This window comes from Triturus cristatus, chromosome 11 (genome assembly GCF_964204655.1).
Source record: "Triturus cristatus chromosome 11, aTriCri1.1, whole genome shotgun sequence".
NCBI lineage: Eukaryota > Metazoa > Chordata > Amphibia > Caudata > Salamandridae > Triturus > Triturus cristatus.
In genome coordinates, this window is record NC_140594.1 from 678008174 (window position 1) to 678026115 (window position 17942).

The following is a 17942-nucleotide window of genomic DNA, read 5'->3' on the forward strand; positions in this document are numbered from 1 at the left end:
ATCAGACGCCCCTGTGGTAGGCCCGAGGGCAGGGTACATTGTAAGTATAAGGTAGGACATGCCCTGATGTGTGTGGCATGTCCTAATAGTGAATTACAGCCATTTTCGTTTTTCACTATTGCAAGGCTACCTGTTCTCCATAGGTCAGAATGGGCTGTTAGATTATTACGTGTATAATCTTAACTGACTCAGAGAACATGGTAGAGATTCGAGTTTAGTATGCCTGAACTCAGAATGATAAAATACATATTTTAGTGAAGGTGGTTTTAACATTCTGTGTTTGAAAATACTACTTTTAGAAAGTAGGTATTTTCTTGCCTAACCTTTCAAGCCTGCCTCTGCTAGGTTGTGTATTTCTTTGTCTGGTTTCTGTGAGTGACAGGGCTGGGGATTCAAAGAGACAGGATGAGTCAGCCCAGTGGTGAATAGAGAGATCTGCATCTAGAGGGGCGAGAGGGGTTACACCTGAACCTTGAATAGGGCTGTGCCTGCCTTCCACAATGCTGGCTCCACCTCCTGTGGGGCGTCTGATGTTTCTGCCCTACACTGTGAAAGGAAAGGAGAAGTCTGGTAAACAGAGTGCTCAGGAACTGGTTTGGACTGGGCAAAGGCCCCTCTCACCTCAGAGAACAAAAGATTTGGGGGTATAAGTAGTGGGACCCTGATCCCAAGAATTTAGATCACTTTTGGAACAAGAAGAAACCTTTACTGAGGAGCGGAACCTAAAGAAACTGAGGAGGGACTATCCAGCTGAAGTGCTGCTTTAGGGATTGGCCTGCAGTGGTTTGCCTGACTGCCAAGGGAAGGAGAAGAGACTTTGTATGCTTATTTCAACTTGTAAGGATCTCCAAGGGCTTGGAACAGAGCTTGCCTCCTGCTGAAGTCTCAGGGACAACAGACTTCAACCCCCAGCTCCCCAGAGTTCTTTAGAAGTGCCTACTGCTGTTTTGGGCCTTCTGAGGGACTGCGTGTCGCAAGGAGTTGAAGCGCGACTCAACAAAACCGAAGCGTGTCGCCGTCGCTGTTGCTGCCATCGTACTTCTGAAAAAGGGTGTCGCCGCTGGAGTTGTCACACTGCACCGCATCGAGAGAAGTGTCTCGCAGCGAAGAGGAAGCGAGTCCCCGTCGCGGCTGCCTGCCATCGCACTTCTGAACAAGGGTGTCGCTGCTGGAGTTGTCGCACTGCACCGCATCGAGAGAAGAGTCTTGCAATGAGGAAGAAGCGTGTCGCCGTCGCTGTTGCTGCCATCGCACTTCGGAACAAGGGTGTCGCCGCTGGAACTGTCGCATTGCACCACATCAGAGAAAGCACCTCGCATCCCCGAGAAGCGCGCCGCCGTCGGAGCTGCTGCTGTCTCATTTCTGAACAAGGATGTCGCTGCTGTAGTTGTCGCATTGTGCAGAAGCTTCACGCATCATGGGAGAAGAGTGTTGCAGTTGGAGCTGTTGCCATCGCACTTCTGAACAAGGGTGTCGCCGCTGCAGTCCACGCATCGAACCGAGAACTTCTCGCATCCCCGGAGAAGCGTGCTGCATCTGGAAGATCTTCATGTCTTTATTTCTTTGCACCAGAACTTTGCCGCATTTCCATCGGTGCGACATTACTTGTCGTGGAAGCGCAGTGCATCGTAAGGTACATTGACGCAAAGCGTTGCATCTTAAGAACTGAACTGAACTAAGCTAAAAACTACCATCTTAAAGTAATAGTATTGTGTATATTTGTTGTTTATGTTCTTGTGGTAAATCTATATAAAGTATACTTATTTTTGCTATAAAACCTGTGTGGTGTCCATTTGTAGTGTTGTCACTGGATTACTGTATGTGGTCACAAATGCTTTACACACTGCCTCTGAGATAAGCCTGTCTGCTCGTGCCAAGCTACCAAGGGGGTGAGCAGGGGTTATTTTAGGAGTGTACCCCCTTACCCTGACTAGAGGCAAGGGTCCCTATTTGTCACAAGTACCTACCTGTGCCAAATAGAGACCCCCAAATCTAACAGGAGCTAATAAGGCGGAACTGAATTGCCTTAAGCGAGTCCAGGATGCAGCCGCCCGAGTCCTGCTCAGACTCCCAAGCACCTGTTCTACGTCGGGTGCTTTGCGGCGCCTTGACTGGCTACCTATCCCTAAGAGGATTGAATTCAAAGCACTTTGCTTGACCTTCAAAATTCTAAAATTCTCTTACCCTGAGATTCTGTCTAATTTGCTGGTCCCCTATGTACGCACACTCCAGCTACGCTCCGCTGAGCAATGGCTGGCTACGGTTCCCCGGGTGAAATGCCTCAGTTGTCCTTTTGCTGTCTTGCAACCAAATTATGGAACTCTCTCCCTGTTCAGGTTCGCCACTTAGATTGCCTGTTACCCTTCAGTAAGGCCATCAAAACCCACTTGTTTCCTACGATCTAGCCCCTCGCTTTCCATTGACACTGCAACCAGCGCCAGGACGGCACTTTGCTGGGGCAACTGTGCGCTATACAAGCTAACCTAACAGCTTGCGCGATGACGTGAGTAATGACTTGCCTGAATACGTGTTCTTTTCTGGATAGTAGAGACGCAGTAATCTTCAGGAAAGCTCAGTTGTGAATCTTCCAATGCGAAGGCAGAGAATAAGCACGCAAGGCAGGTAGGTGATCCGTTGCCCCGTACTTGTTTATCTTTGAAAGCCAGCCTCTGCTTCTTGTACTAAGCTTGTTCCGAATGAGAAATCAATCAGGAAACTTCCAAACAACACATTTGTGGTGCGAAATGTTTCACCCAGGGTAAATCCAAAGAAGGCAACACAGCAATAACAGAAAAAAACACGGTTTCTTATTTGAGGAAAAATCAAAAAAATTAACAAATACTCGTGGGTCCAAGAAATACTCTGTACCCGTGCTGCAAAGTTGACAAGAGTGGTTCTTCAGCTCGTCGCTATTATTAAATTCTCCAAACTCCAGTTCTTAAATAAGCATATAATTTATTGGCATCCGCCCAGGTTAAGCTCCAGGTGCAACTGTAGCAACAGTGTGGAAGATACCTTAGTCAGCATTCCATACAGAATATAGAATACATTACAAAGATATACAAGGCTGTGTGGATGATGTAATAAATACACAGTACAAGAATGAAGTAATTAAATGCGCAAAGCATGAATGTAGGATGTAACACGGTCCTAGGATGCTTGTTTCCAGTCCAGGGAGGACCTGGACTGGCAGTTCGAGCTGGACTGTTCCCATTGGGTGCAGGGTCAAGACTGATTTGCTTATGGCTGGGTTCAAGCTGGAATGGCACAGGAAGCAAAAGAAACGATGGATTTATACCCAAATCTCTGTACTGGGGTGAACGTATGACATTTTTCTGCATTCTGGCCATCAATGGTTGTTTTTGCATAAGTTGTGATGAGGGCCTTATTATACCTTGGCTTTCATATGTTAATGTGCCCTGGAGACTTTGGGAGGCCCAACATCTATATTGAGCCTATTTTGAGCCTTTCAACATTTGTAAGTCTGATAGATTGTATGTGAAGCAACTGTTACTGAAGAAAAGGTCCATAGATAGGGAAGGCAAAGAATTGCTAAAACACACTGTCAGAAAATATATTATGTTACAGACAACCCTGGAAATTGAACCTTACCTTTTTAAGGTGAATGGTCCCTGGAAAAGAGTTCTTCTAACTTGTTTTTTAACAGCTGTTGTACGCTCCCAGATATGCTTTCCTCTGTGCCAATATGACTATGTCCCTGCGATGGTCATTCGGATCAGACATTCCTACAATTTTTGTTTTTGTATATTTTATGGTATTTATTCTAAATGTTTTCTATTCTCTTTACTGGAGCAATACAGTTTCTCTCACTGTAGACCCACGTTGTATGTTTTTACAGATGTTGAATATGGATGATGTTTGCTTTGCAGTTGGCTCTTTTTAAAAATATTTTATGAAATGTTGTAATTAATGCTTTTGAAAATGTTTTTTTTAAATTGGTTTAGCTGTTTGTTATTTTAAGACTATAATACATATTTGAATAATTTATTGAATTGAACTGAAGTCAGAATTAATCTGCGTTAGAGCACCATGGGTATTGTTTTCAACTCAAGAGCATTGATATTGTCTTCAAGCCAAAAGCATCATTCACTTCACTCATGTGATAAACTCTAGGAAGCACTAACGGAAAATAACAAATACCCAATAATGTGGCAGGTTGAAATAAGCAGTCTTACCACACACGTAATAAATCTCTCTCAAAAATGGATAATTGGCTCTTTGCCAATCAGAAAATCACCATTTAGAACATAACTAATTGTTCTCATTCACTCTCACTTAATCAATCAATCAGGAGTTTGTTAAGCGCAACTACTCACCCGTAAGGGTCTCAAGGCACTAGGGGGTGGGTGCAGGATCCATTCCATCAAGAAGGGGGTCTGTCGAAGAGCCAGATTTTGAGGTTTCTTGCGAAGATGGGGAGCAATGTTGTCTGTCTGAGGTGGAGCGGAAGGGTGTTCCAGGCTTTGGCCGCGAGGAAGGAGCGGCCTCCCGATCTGATCTTTCTGGTGTGGGGGACCACGGCGAAGGTGAGCTGGGCTGATCATAGGGTCCTTTGGGGTGCGTGGAGTTTCAGTCGGCTGTTTAGGTATGCTGGTCCGGTGCCATGGAGGGCCGTGTGTGTGTGGGTGAGTATCTTGAAGGTGATTCGTGCCTCAACGGGGAGCCAGTGGAGTGTGCACAGGTACTGGGAGATGTGGCAGTGTCTTGGCAGGTTGAGGATCAGTGTTGCAGCTATGTTCTGTAGCTTGCGGGTGAGGTTTTTATTTATTCCGGCAAAAAGTGCGTTGACGTAGTCAAGTTTGCTGGTGACCAGGGCGTGAGTGACGGTCTTTCTGTGTTTGAGTGGGATCCATTTGAAGGTCTTACGAAGGAGGCAGAGGGTGTGGAAGCAGGAAGACGAGACGGAGTTGATCTGGCAGTCCATTTTGAGCTCGGAGTCTAGGATGATTCCCAGGTTGCGTGCATGGTCCGTGGGGGTTTGTGGGTTTCCGAGGGTTGTGGGCCACCAAGTGTTGGTCCAGGCGTCGAGGTTTGGGCCCATAATGAGTACTTCTGTTTTGTTGTTGTTTAGTTGTAGGCAGCTGTTTTTCATCCAATTGGTGACGGCTGCCAGGCCTTCTCGAAAGTTGTGTTACAAATTGAATTGACCCATAAACAGTTCATTTCCTTCTCTCATGCTCCATTATCAGTCTCAGATGCAAATTTGCCAATCTAAATTGTTCTTCAGCCTTAATCTGCTCTCTTATTTTCTTCTCATCTTTCCAATCTCTCCCAATTTTCACTCTTCTCTCATTGTATTCCCTTAACAAACTCTCTCTCTTCTTTACTTCAACTACTCACATACTCCAAGTTAGTCTTATTAATTTTCTCGTTAATTTGTGCAACTATATTAGAAATGTACTATATTTTATCCCATTCGTGGTATCTTTGAAGACAATGAAAACAGACAAATAAGAAGATGAAAATGTATGCTTGTTAAAAATACTAACACATTACAAGATATTGAACATCGGAAGAAGCTCCTTCACATGCAGGGGGGATGGGTAAGGTACTCACAAAACAATCCTCGCCACCCTTAATATCCAAATATTCACTCAACATTTTAGTATGCATATCATCACGAAACCCGTTAACTAAGTTTCCCTATGTGTGAATGTATTAAATATAACCTCATGATGTGCTGTTGCAAATTCAAATTCTGTGGAATCATATCTCACCGGAAAAAGGAAGCACAAAAAAATCTAACTCAGTTTATTAGCTCATTATCATGGTGATTCTGCCAATAATTTTGCAGTTTTTGCTATACTCCATTCTCTATTGAAATCAAAACAAAATGTGAAACTCCAAAATTTACCACATTAAAAAAAAATAATAATAATTAAGTATTTTCTTTGTTCTTCTTTTAAAGTAATATTCAAAATTTAAAATCAAAAGAGGCTTTAAAAAGTTATTAAAAAATATTTTTTCGAGTTCAGTTCATATTCTCAAATTCTATTCTTGGAAATTTTGTCTGGATTCTTTATCTGAAATTCTCTTACAGTTTAAACTAATCTATTATAGTCTTTCATGAACTCTCAAGGTGTTTCTTCTTCCTCTGGTTTGCTTTCAAAGAGATATTGGGAATAGTTTGATGGACTATAGATGTCTGGATCTGACTCTTTTTATTCTTCCTCACAGACAGATGCTATATGCGCCCATTCAGGTGAAGCATAATTTCTGTTTGGAATTTATTTTCTTGTTAACCTTTTAGAAGCTGGTGATTTAAATTACCTCAGGTACTTTATTAATTAGCTTAAGTCTTTTATTCTGGCAGTGTCTTATTCTACATGTTGTTGTAAGTGTTTTTGTGGTGTCAACACTTATTTCTTCTAGATCTTCTCCATTCACGGATGAACTTGAACCTTGGTCATCATCAAAAACATGATTCACTACAAACTGTTTTCTTCTTTTGGGGGTTCTTGTGACTTGAATCTCCAACTGGAGCTTTTCACTAGTCAGATCAGAAACTACTTCTTCTGGCTGACACTCATGACTTTGATTTTGTAACTGCTCTTCTCTCTTATACTGACTTTGATATTGCCCACTACTGCTAGAACCTTCACCAATACTCCATTTTATCAGCACAAATTTCTATAACTTCATCAACTTCACCAGTTTCATTTTGAAATTTTCTACCCCCTTCTGGATCTGTACTGAGAACTTGAGCTTGACTCCGTGAATCAGTGGTTGTTGTCCGCACTTCTTTATCCACCACCTTCTCTCTCCTTGTGTAAGCGGTGTGGATACACTGTGGAACTCCAGCACACTTCACAGCGGTGATAGTCACAAGAATACCATGAAATGTGCCACGCCATTGTTCTTCCAGGCAGTTCTTGCAGGCATGCTTCTTGAAGACAACCTTGCCAAAAGGATTCAGCTGGAGGTGGAATTGGACTTCTGTGGTCAATTCTGATACCAAATTCACCTAATGAGAAACAGATTTCACCATATCTGCCAAACCTTTGCAGTAACCTAGAACGATCTCATCAGTTATTGCAACAAGTGTAGCTGAAGAATTTAAGTCGATAGGAATATATACTTTTACTTCACATGCGTTACATTGTATGCCTTTAAAACCCGGTCGTTACAATGACTGTTGTTACAACGCAAACTATTACATTGCAAGTCCTTTCAACAACTTGCTGTAGGGGCACACTGGACTTAAGAATAGTATATTTTATTATTCCTACTCCAGCTTGAGCAACAGCAGGGACGGTGTTGGATTCTAAATCCAACACCAGTGCACCCCCTACAGCAAGTCGTTAAAATGACTTGTGAGGTAACAGTTCACATTGTATCAACGCGGTCGTTACAACGACCACGTTGTAAAGGCATGCAATATAAGGCATGCGTTGTTACGGCTGTTTTCCATCAATAGCTTTGCTCTGCACATTTGCACATCACAGAGTGAAAGACCAGTCTAGGGTACTTCTGATACACATTGGGACAGGAGGAAGAACATCAGGCCACTTCAATGTTGTAGGTGCACTTAAATTAGCCAGCTTGCTTTTGATGGTCCCTTTTCTAAGAAATTGGGTTATGTTTGGAAGGTGGTAGGAGACCCACTCAGACAACGACCACAGTCCTCGTCAGGGTGAACAACAAAAGCCACTAAATTAACCTGTGCGTAAGCCTCTGGTAGCTTCACAGAGGCGTAACTTTGAGGCAATGTGCAAAGTAATTAAAAAACAAAAATAGTAATAAAGTAAAAAGACAACATAAGAAAAATCCAACAATGTAATATATATTATAACAGCAAAATGAATTAGTTCCAATAGGTAGAACCGGAGTCCTTAAATTTTAAGTTTCTAGTGGAATCTAGCACCTAAAAGTTCAAATTACCTATCCCGTGTATTTAGTTGTGCAAGTCCAGGTCAAAATTTAAAGTTAAGGCTGACTGTAAGGGAGCGCAGGTCAGATACCAGAGGTGGATTGGGCCCTGCGTTGGTTTACCTTCAGAGTTAGAAATATTTCTGAAGAAAAGTCTTAGAGAAAGTAGAGTTCAAGGCAGCCAGCTGTGTCCGAGGAGGTGTTGTGGATGTCGGAGAACTGCTGGACAAAGTCTCAGGGAACCCATCAACAGTGGTGGAAACAACTTCGGAGTGGAAAAAGCTAACCTTTCAAAAGTCGAAAATGTCCAGCAGCACGAACCTGCAGGATGTAGCCAAAGAGGTCGCCACAACAGGATACCATCACCAGGAGGTCCCATGGAACAGGATTTACTGCTGCAAGGAAGAATTTAGAAGGAGCTACCGCAAAGTCCAGCTGATTTGCAATATAACCTGTAAGGATTGGCTGGGAGGTAGGTTCCAATCTTCTCTCGGTTCTGTAGAAAGTTTTTCATAAGTCCCAACTTTTGGAAGACTATCGCCAACACCACTAAGAAGGGTCCAGGACTTGGGAGGCACCTCTTGAAGGGTTAGGAATCACTCCAGCAGAGGCCAGTAGAATGGTTCAAGGCATCAGAAGCATGTTATTTCCCTGAACCTCACACAGGTGGCAAGCCAACTAGCCCCTGGAGTTGTTTCTGGTGGTCCTGGGTTTAACGAGTTGATTCAGTTCTCCTTCAAGCATCACCGCTGTCCTTCAGGCAGCAGAAGGGTCCTCTGGTAGAAGGGCAGGTACTCTGGAGTCTTCCACAGGCCTAGGAGTGTACTAAAGAGTAGCTTTAGAGGTTGGATATTTATACCTGGTGCCCCCCTTTTATGTGGGGGACTTCCTTTACTACCCAACATCTGGTTTTCCCTTCGTCTGTCAAGGCTTCAAGAAGTCTGAGGAGAGAAAAGGCTGGTGTCAGGTTCCTTTGCGTGTGTTGAAGGCAATCCCTTTGTAGTGCAATGAGAGCAGGGCACAGTTCCACTTTCAGATGTCCTGGAAGCATGGCCCATCCTGCACACATGTAGTCCCCTTTCTGTCACTGTCTGGGAGGAATACATGTGCCCCAACAGGACTCTGACAGAATGCACAAATGATCAGGAGAAGAAAACATTTAAAAGTGGCATTTTCAGAATGATGATCTAAAATCAGCCTTTACCATTGAAGAGGATTTTAGATTACAATTTATTAGGATGTAAGAAGTATATATCTTTCCACTCCTAATCCAAAGTTATTGCTTGTTAGATATAATAAGGTAACTCATTGTTAGTCAATGGGAGGAATATGCCTTACAAAAGTGAAAAATGAATTTAATAGCTTTTCTCCTGCGGGCATATAACACTTAAGTACACATGTCCTGCTTTTTAAATACAATGCACCTTGCCCTATGAGCCTTTAGGGCCTACCTTAGGGGTGACTTCTGTGTTTGGAAAAGAAAGGTTTAGGCCTGGCAAAAGGTTTATTTTGTCAGGTTGAAATGGTAGTTTAAAACTGCAATACAGGTTGCAGTAGCAGGCCTGATACATGTTTTTAAAGGCCACTTTAGTGGGTGGCACAATGAGTGCTACAGACCCACTAGTTAAAAGAACAGATGACGGATTGAATGCTGTACAATGCAAACATTCAGCCGGATCAACATAGCTGCGTTTAATCCATCTTTTTTTGCCTTGCATGCCACCCCAGTTTTAACGCTGCCATATGCAAATAAGTCTTGACCCTCCTCTTCATGGTAACAGTCCAGCCCCAACTGCCAAGCCAGGTCCTCCCTGGACCAGAAACAAGCATCATGGGACCGCTTTCTGGGTATCACCCCCCATCAGCCAGATTAGCTTGAATACAGTGGTGCAGTGAGCACAGGACACACGTCTGGGCATGCCCTTCCCATACTGGGCAACTAAAGCAAAAAAAAACAGATGATGGACGTACTGAAGAACAATCCAAACATTCACCCCACTCAACAGATTTGTATTTAATCCACCGTTTTCTTTGCACACCAAACCACCTCAGTTTGGACCCAGCCATATGCAAACCAGTCTTGATCCTGATCCTAATGGGAACAGTCCAGCCTGAACTGCCAAGTAAGGTCCTCCCTGGACCTGAAACAAGCACCTGGGACCGTTTTTGGGCTATTGTGACGCGATGAGCACAGTACCCATGTCTGGGCATGCCATTCCTACGTTCGGTGACAAATCAAAAAGGACAGATGATGGACGGAATGATAAACAATGCAAACATTCACCCCGAGTCAACAGATCCCACAGTGCTTGTTTACGGTCCTGGGAGTAACTGGCTTGGCAGTTCGGGCTCGACTGTTCCCATGGGCAGCAAGACTGATTTGCAAATGGCTGGGTTTAAACTGGAATGGCAAGCAAAAAACAATGGATTTAGGTCCATATCTATGTACTGGGGTGAATGTCAGCATTCTGTCCATCAATTGTTCTTTTTGAATCTGTCACCCCGAATGGGATGGGTATGCCCAGACATGGGTACCGTGCTCTCTATGCCACTGGAGTCCAGCTAGCCTGGCTGATGAGGGGTGATACCCCGAAACCGGTCCCAGGATGCTTGTTTCCGGTCCAGAGAGGACTTGGCTTTGTAGTTCAGGCTGTTCTGTTCCCATGGGAAGCAGGGTCAAGACTGATCTGCACATGGCTGGGTTTAAACTGGAATGGCATGGGGAGCAAAAAATGATGGATTTAGGTCCAGATCTATGTACTGGGGTGAATGTTTGGCATTGTTCAGCATTCTGCTCATCAATTGTTCTTTTTGCATTTGCAGACCTACTAGTAGCATTTAATTTACAGGCATGCTTACACGTGGCAACATTTACTAGGGGCTCACAAGAAAATAATAAATTTACCAATAAGGTGTAAGCCAATTACACCATGTTTTAGGCAGAGAGCACAATCGCTTTAGCACTGGTTAGCAGAGGTAAAGTGCACAGTGCCCTAAAAGACAACAAAAAGTGGTTCAGCATAGGAAAGGGGTGATGGAAAACATTTGGGGTGACCCTGAAGAGAGAGCCATGTCCAACACCTTTCATTTTCTCACCTACTCCAGGAGATTGAGGATGATAACTACAATGGAACCTTTGATTAATATGGAGAACTGTACAAATCAATTTCAAAATCTCATTTTTAAAATGGGAGCTCCCATCTGTTTCAATAGAGGAACACAGGGCAAATCTGTGTATTAATTTCCATAATAATAAGAGTTTAGCAAGTGTCAAGCTGTTCAATCTTTGGGCGGGGTAGGTCTTAACCCACTTAAAGAAAAAGCAGACAATGTATTAATTAATACTGTTTTAACTTGCATCTCAACGAAATCTGCTTAAAGTCTTGTAAATGGGAACTTTGATTTGCCAATATGATTCATGAAGGCAATAGTCATCTCACCTTGATTATTTCTCTGACAAATTAAAAAGTGATGTCACAAATCTTCTGCAACACTTCTGAACTTAGAGTTTGACCAGTATTTATCAAATGTGCATGTCATGGCATCCCTCCCTACATGTGACTTGTTATGCAAATACCTAGCCATGCAATTCAACATTGTATCAGGTAGTACATATTTATACTCAGGAGTGATGTAAATATTGTTCCATGGATATTAATTTACCTTAAAGAAATTAAAAGACAAGATACATTTGACAAAACAAGAACAAATTGGTTTAATTAAATGCAGTGGGTGGGAGAGTTTCGGCAGAAGGCGTCTGAGGAAAGTCTCTCGGTATACTGGTTTTTGGGTGGTATTATATACATCTCGTGAGGTACCATAAAGTAATTTCTGCTTTCCTGAAAAGCATCTCAGTCATAAATTAACAAGCTCGGGCATCAGATAAGGACACAGATGGCTCTTGACCTCAGGGAGAACTAATTTGGGCTAATGTGTATGTGTTCAGATGTCCGGTATGAGGAGTGCATGATCACGACATGTGGTATGCATGTTCTGTCCTGATTGGCTGAGTGTTTCTCTCTACATGTGTTATATAGCTTTGTCACATTTTTTTGTAATGCAAGCCTTTGCAAAACATGTTTTATTGGGGCCAATTGCCTCTGACCTGCTTGTGGTGCAACTATCTATCTGTGGGATCAATCAGGGTTTTCCCTGGGTGCCTTTTTGTCTTTGAGTTAAGAAATACCCACACATCTTACCTGGTATTTGATAGGCATGGGTGTGAGTCACAGAACCGGACTGACGACGTCTCTGAGTAGGAAATGATGGGTGGATGGTATAAATCCAACAGCAATGATACGAGTTCACTAGAACTCATGTAAACAAAATGGAAGTCACTGGTATCATTTTTATCGACATTCTCAACATAATGTGTACAGTTGTCATAGCATACATAGATATTGTCTTTACTAATATTGACATAGTTATGCATTCCTAGAACATGGCGTACATCAACATTGCTTTTACTGGTAACAACATTGGGGCCCATTATGACATCGAAACAGAAACAGGATTGCCCGACAAGGAGTCGGCGGTCCTGCTTCCATTATTACAATGTGACTGCCTTCACAGTGGTCAGAAAATGTTTTTTTCCCTATTGTAGCTTAATCTTGACGGCAGTGTCCGAGCTGGCACCTCCACCATTTGGGGATTATCTGTCCGACCTATTCCCAGACAGGATCTCTGATCCTGTCAGAGGTATCAGTCTTTCCTCCAGGCCACAGGGTCTGACCAACTGCATCATAATGCAGAAGTTAGACCGCTGAGTCCAATTGTCAGACGGACCTCCACTGACACCCTGTAGGGGTGATCCACCCGACATCATAATAGGCCCCTTTGTCATTAGTGAATGGATTATGGCATACATTGACATTGTTACTGCCAGTATCATCACTGCTGTGCAGTCATAGATTATGGCATATACTGACATTGCATTTATGGGCATTGACATTGTTACACAGGCACAGGTTATGGCATACATTGACATCACATTTATTGGTACTGTCGTTGTCTGTCCTATACATGTCAGGGTATTCATTGACATTGTATTTACCCATTTCAACAATATCATGGTTATTTTTCTTGTAACCTAACATTTTTTACTTCTTACTTTCATTCTCTGGGGCTACTCCTGGAGGTCCCTGGAGGTTTCTCAGTTCACTCAAAGAAGTCTGAATTGGATTCAATAGGTAACAGCTCCCATTTCCTGTATTTACCACAGAATTATCATTTGAGTCATGTTGATCTGCTCTTTAAATTGCAATTTGATCACACTATTTCAATTTTACATGCACAATATCTGGCTGTAGTATCTGATATTACAATACCTGATCTGCATATTTGTTACCAAGTGTGACCATATTGTTTCCAGCCGTATGGGCAGTGCACTTTACTACAACAATTTCTTTTAGATGCTGTATAGCTTTCAATAAATAAGTATGTGGGAACTGTTCCTGATGGGAGTTCCAGAGGATGGCATATATTTTCTTTGTGACCATAATTGTTCAAATTCATGGACTGCTCCAAGATCATAATGGCTGTCTGTATAAATCGTCACATTCAAGTTTTCTGCAGGACGACAAGACCTTGTCAATGCAACCAATTCTTTCACTGTGCGGTAGCTACATTTGTCAGGTGTGATGCTTCAAGGATTTCAGAAATGGAATATACTGCACAGGCAGCCTTCCGTACTCCACAATAATCTCTCAAACAAGAACCATCATCAAACAAAATCAGACCAGCCATTTCAAGGGGAATTTCTTTAATGTCTGGTATTGATTGGCTTGGTGCATAACTCTACGACACTGATGCATTTGTGTTCTGGCCCAACATCATCTTCATTATCACTTGTGTTTTTGTCTTCCTTTTTGTATGGAATAGGAAACAATGTTGTAGGATTCAGGAAATTACATATTTTGACTGAAATATTCCCATGCAGCCAGTATGACATGTTCATATCTGGAAAGACAACTGTTTGACATGTGCTGAGTCTGAGTACCGGGCAGCACAGTCTTAACAGAATATGAAACAAACAGAACTAATGTATGTCCCTTCACAATTCACTCACTTTGCTCAATTTCATTGCAAATAGCTGCAATCGATTTTAAACAACCACAAAGTCTAACAGCCTGGATTTAACATAGCTTACAGATAGGCCACTGGTCTCAGAACTTCACCATGTTTCTGTGTATGAAGAGAAAGAGCACACTCTCCTCTCTCATGGAAATAAAGAAAAAAAATATCCTTATTATAATCAGCGATTCCAAGGGTGGTGCATTACTTACAATTTCCCACAACACTCGGAAAGCTGATACACATTTGTTTTCAGATGGTCCCTGATCTTTGATTTTACTGTTGGGTGACCTTACTAAGGGCTTCGCCATCAAGGAAAAGTTTGGCATCCACGTTAGACAGCCTAAAACAAATCAAACAAACATCCTCACTTCCCTCTGGGTGGTAGGGGTGCTTATTTCCAGAATAGTATAAACTAGGTATTTTGAGACTTTTCTTACACCATTTTCAATGTGATGGCCGAGATAACTCACTTCTTTTTACAATACTGCATTTCTTCTGGGGGAAAAATATTACCATAGTCAGATAAATGATTCAATAGTGCATTTTTGTCAGCTTTACAATCTTCCTTAGACTTAGATGATACCAGTATGTCATCTACATACTTGCATAATTCTCCATTTGCTAATCAGTTGTTTATATTTCCATTGTGGGAGAGTTGCAGGACTACCAAGTACTTCCCAAAGAATTCCCTGTTCAATCATATTTCACTGATGGGCTCCATTCCTTCTTCTGCCTCTTTTGAAAGTTTGTATTGTTTAATTCTAGAGAAAACTGCATGTGGTTTTACAATTATCTTGACAGGCTTTGTACATTTAATTAATGCTATTTCTTTACCAGAGAAACCTCATGCCTCTTCTATGACAGTATTTCTTAATTTCAGAGGCAAATCATCTTCAGTTAAGACTGGGAACAGCTGAACTCTTGAGTCATGTGATTAAATGTAAAACTCTGAATCTTCTTCTTGGTTTCAATTGCAGCAGCATCCATTTACAATAAATCACTCAGTTCATCTTGCAAAACATGTCATTGTCAAACTAATTGACATGACTCAAATCACACAATATGAACTGATGATTATTTTCCACTAAATCTATTTCAACAGAGATATCTGTTGTTTATACTATATAATAGACTCTTTATTACTAACGCCTACAACTTGGAATTCTCTTCCAGGAGATGGCCAGGTTTGGAACCTAGACAGAATAAACTAAAACCTGGGGGCTGTATCTACCAAGAAAACAAATGGGACGGCTATTGACTTCACCCTCAAAGTATGGTCCACTTTGGCCTAGACTGTATCAAATAAGCAATTCTCCTACCCTTCTGGCACTGCCATTGGGAATTATCTACTGGTGAAAACTCTGGGAAAAAATGGTCAGAATCAATGGATTCTGTTACTACCCCGGATTATATGGCATTTTGTTTTTCAAATTTTGCTGCAATACTGGGGCTCTAGGCATATTTATCCAAAATTCTCTATGATTCTATATAGTCTGCAGAGGAGCTATTCAGGTGAAAAAGTCCCTGATTTTGCATGTTCTGCTCAGGAGTTAGTTGAGCTTAAAGCTAATGACTGTGCCTGCCCACGATTCACATTCTGCTTCATCTGGGGAAGAAAATCATTCTAGATTTGATCTGGATTTTGTCGGCATCCCGACTTCCAGCGCCCAATACAACTGTCGAAATATTAAGTAGTCCTCTTCTTTGGCAGCTCAATATTGGGATCAATTTCAGGATTACTCACAATCTCACATCCATGCCCTTGCATCTGCAACATCTCATTTGCCACTTTCAAGCCTTGCATTGAAAACATCACATTCATTTCAGTATTTTCAGACAGCAAAAAACCTAAATTAAAACCTATCAACTGATTCCTGACATTTTTTTGAAACTGATATGTTTGGGCAATCATCAGCTTCTCCTTGATCTTTTTCTGCTCCCCATCGAACCATTTACTTCTGTACTTGCCTTACTTTAGAATTTCATCTCTACCCTTTGTCTGCCAGCACAGCACACTCTGAACAATATGTGAACTGAGTTCAGAATGCAAACCCATAACAAAAGCAGACACAAGCCCACTTTCATCCTGTTTCTCAGGATCTTCAACTCCACTGTGTTTCTTATAATTCTGCACAAACCTGTCATAATAGGCATGCACTGACTCTTTTGGCTCTTATGTAGATCTCAGAATATTTGATCAGTTAATATACTTGTCTGGCACCTTTTTTTCATTGTTCTATCACTTCCATGTATGTGTCAGCAACCACATCCATTGGCAAAGAAACAACTGCTCAATTGGAACAAAAGGTTCAAACAACAAATTCAAATCTGTTCAAAGCATTTCCAAAATCATCATTATCCTATGCACCTCTTGGACCTCTTCTCTGGTTCCTCTATAAATTTTGTAAAATTCAAAGTAAAAGCATAAAAATCAACTCTAGTTCAAGACACGTGCACATAGTTACCTCCATGTACTTCTCTCACTGGAAATTCAGAATCTACCACTAACTCTAAATCACTAGTTGAAGCCTTCACTTTCTTTCCTGCCTCTGAAGCTTACTTTTTATTTGTAACATCATTTTCCACCTTTCTCTTTATTGCTTCAAATCCCCCCAGTCCCTTATCTTTCCAACAAGATCCTTAATGTGAGCTCTTAGAGTCATTACACCTAATTATTTTTATTTTGTCATTAGTCAAATCCATTTAATAAATTATCTTCACATTTTTCATTTTACTGATGGCAACCTCACATTTATCAGCCATTTCCTCAAGCTTATCATAAGCCTTGTTTGCACATCTTGTACTTTTTTGGTCATGCAACTCATTTCATCCATATGAATTGACAATAATCTGTTCATGTCAATTGTTCACCGTAACATTTTCATAAATTCAGCTTTTACAAGTCCGACATTAATATCCCTTTCTGAAGACTGTACTTCAATAAATGCAGTAGTAAAAGGCAGGTCATTTGGAACTGGAGATGCAGCTGTAGCATCTCTACTCGTACTCAGCAAAGCTTTCATTGCATTTTCAGGTCGGGCCATGCTGATGCACTCCCAACTTTAAGCGCAGTCAACCTCTCTGTATAGTCGCACCATGATAGCCTGGGTGATCCGAGCAGTGGAGCCCAGAAATTGAGGCGCGAAATAGGGTGCATTTGTAATGTTAGTTCTCTTAGAAATACGTTATCAAACCCACGGCCACAACTGCTGGATGGAATAACACCAAATTTGTCAGAAAGGTAAATGTTGTTATGCAGATTGTGCTTTTTGTTATTTGGTGAAAATCTGTTCAGTAGAATATAAAAATTAAAACTGAACAATCTAGTGATATCTCTGTTCTCAGATATTTTGTGGTAGTCGTGGTTAAATCACGCATGTTCGAGGTAAATCGTGAAAGTGCCTGCCTGCGGGGATGCTCTGATTGACTGGACGCAACTTGAACAGAAAGTTGCAGCAGTTTTGCAGCGATTGCTGTGAAATAATGACGTATTCGAGGTAAACCACGAAAGTGCTCCAGCAGGAGTGCTGTGATTGGTTGGACGCAACCTGAAGAGAAAATTGCGGCTGCCTTTTTATCAATGGCTCCCGGTGCTGAAAATTTCTATGAGAGCTAAGATAAGGGGTCAGAGTGGAGATACTCTGACTCCATGTTTGAGAAGTGGGTGAATTAGTGACACACGTTCGGTGATCAAAATAGATTTTTTTGATCATGTGCAATATTCATGACGCGAGCATGGCCCCCCGTGTACCATTGTGGGGACATCGCGAATTTCACAGCAACACTGCAAATAGTGGTGAAAATATAAAAAAATATATAAATATTTGTATACACTCACTGGTCACTATCAGAGACTCATATACGCACATACAAACTCACTCAGACACTTATACACCCATTCACATACATACTCACACACTTATACATCCAGTCACATACCCATTCAGATACTCATGCACCCACTCACATCCCCATTC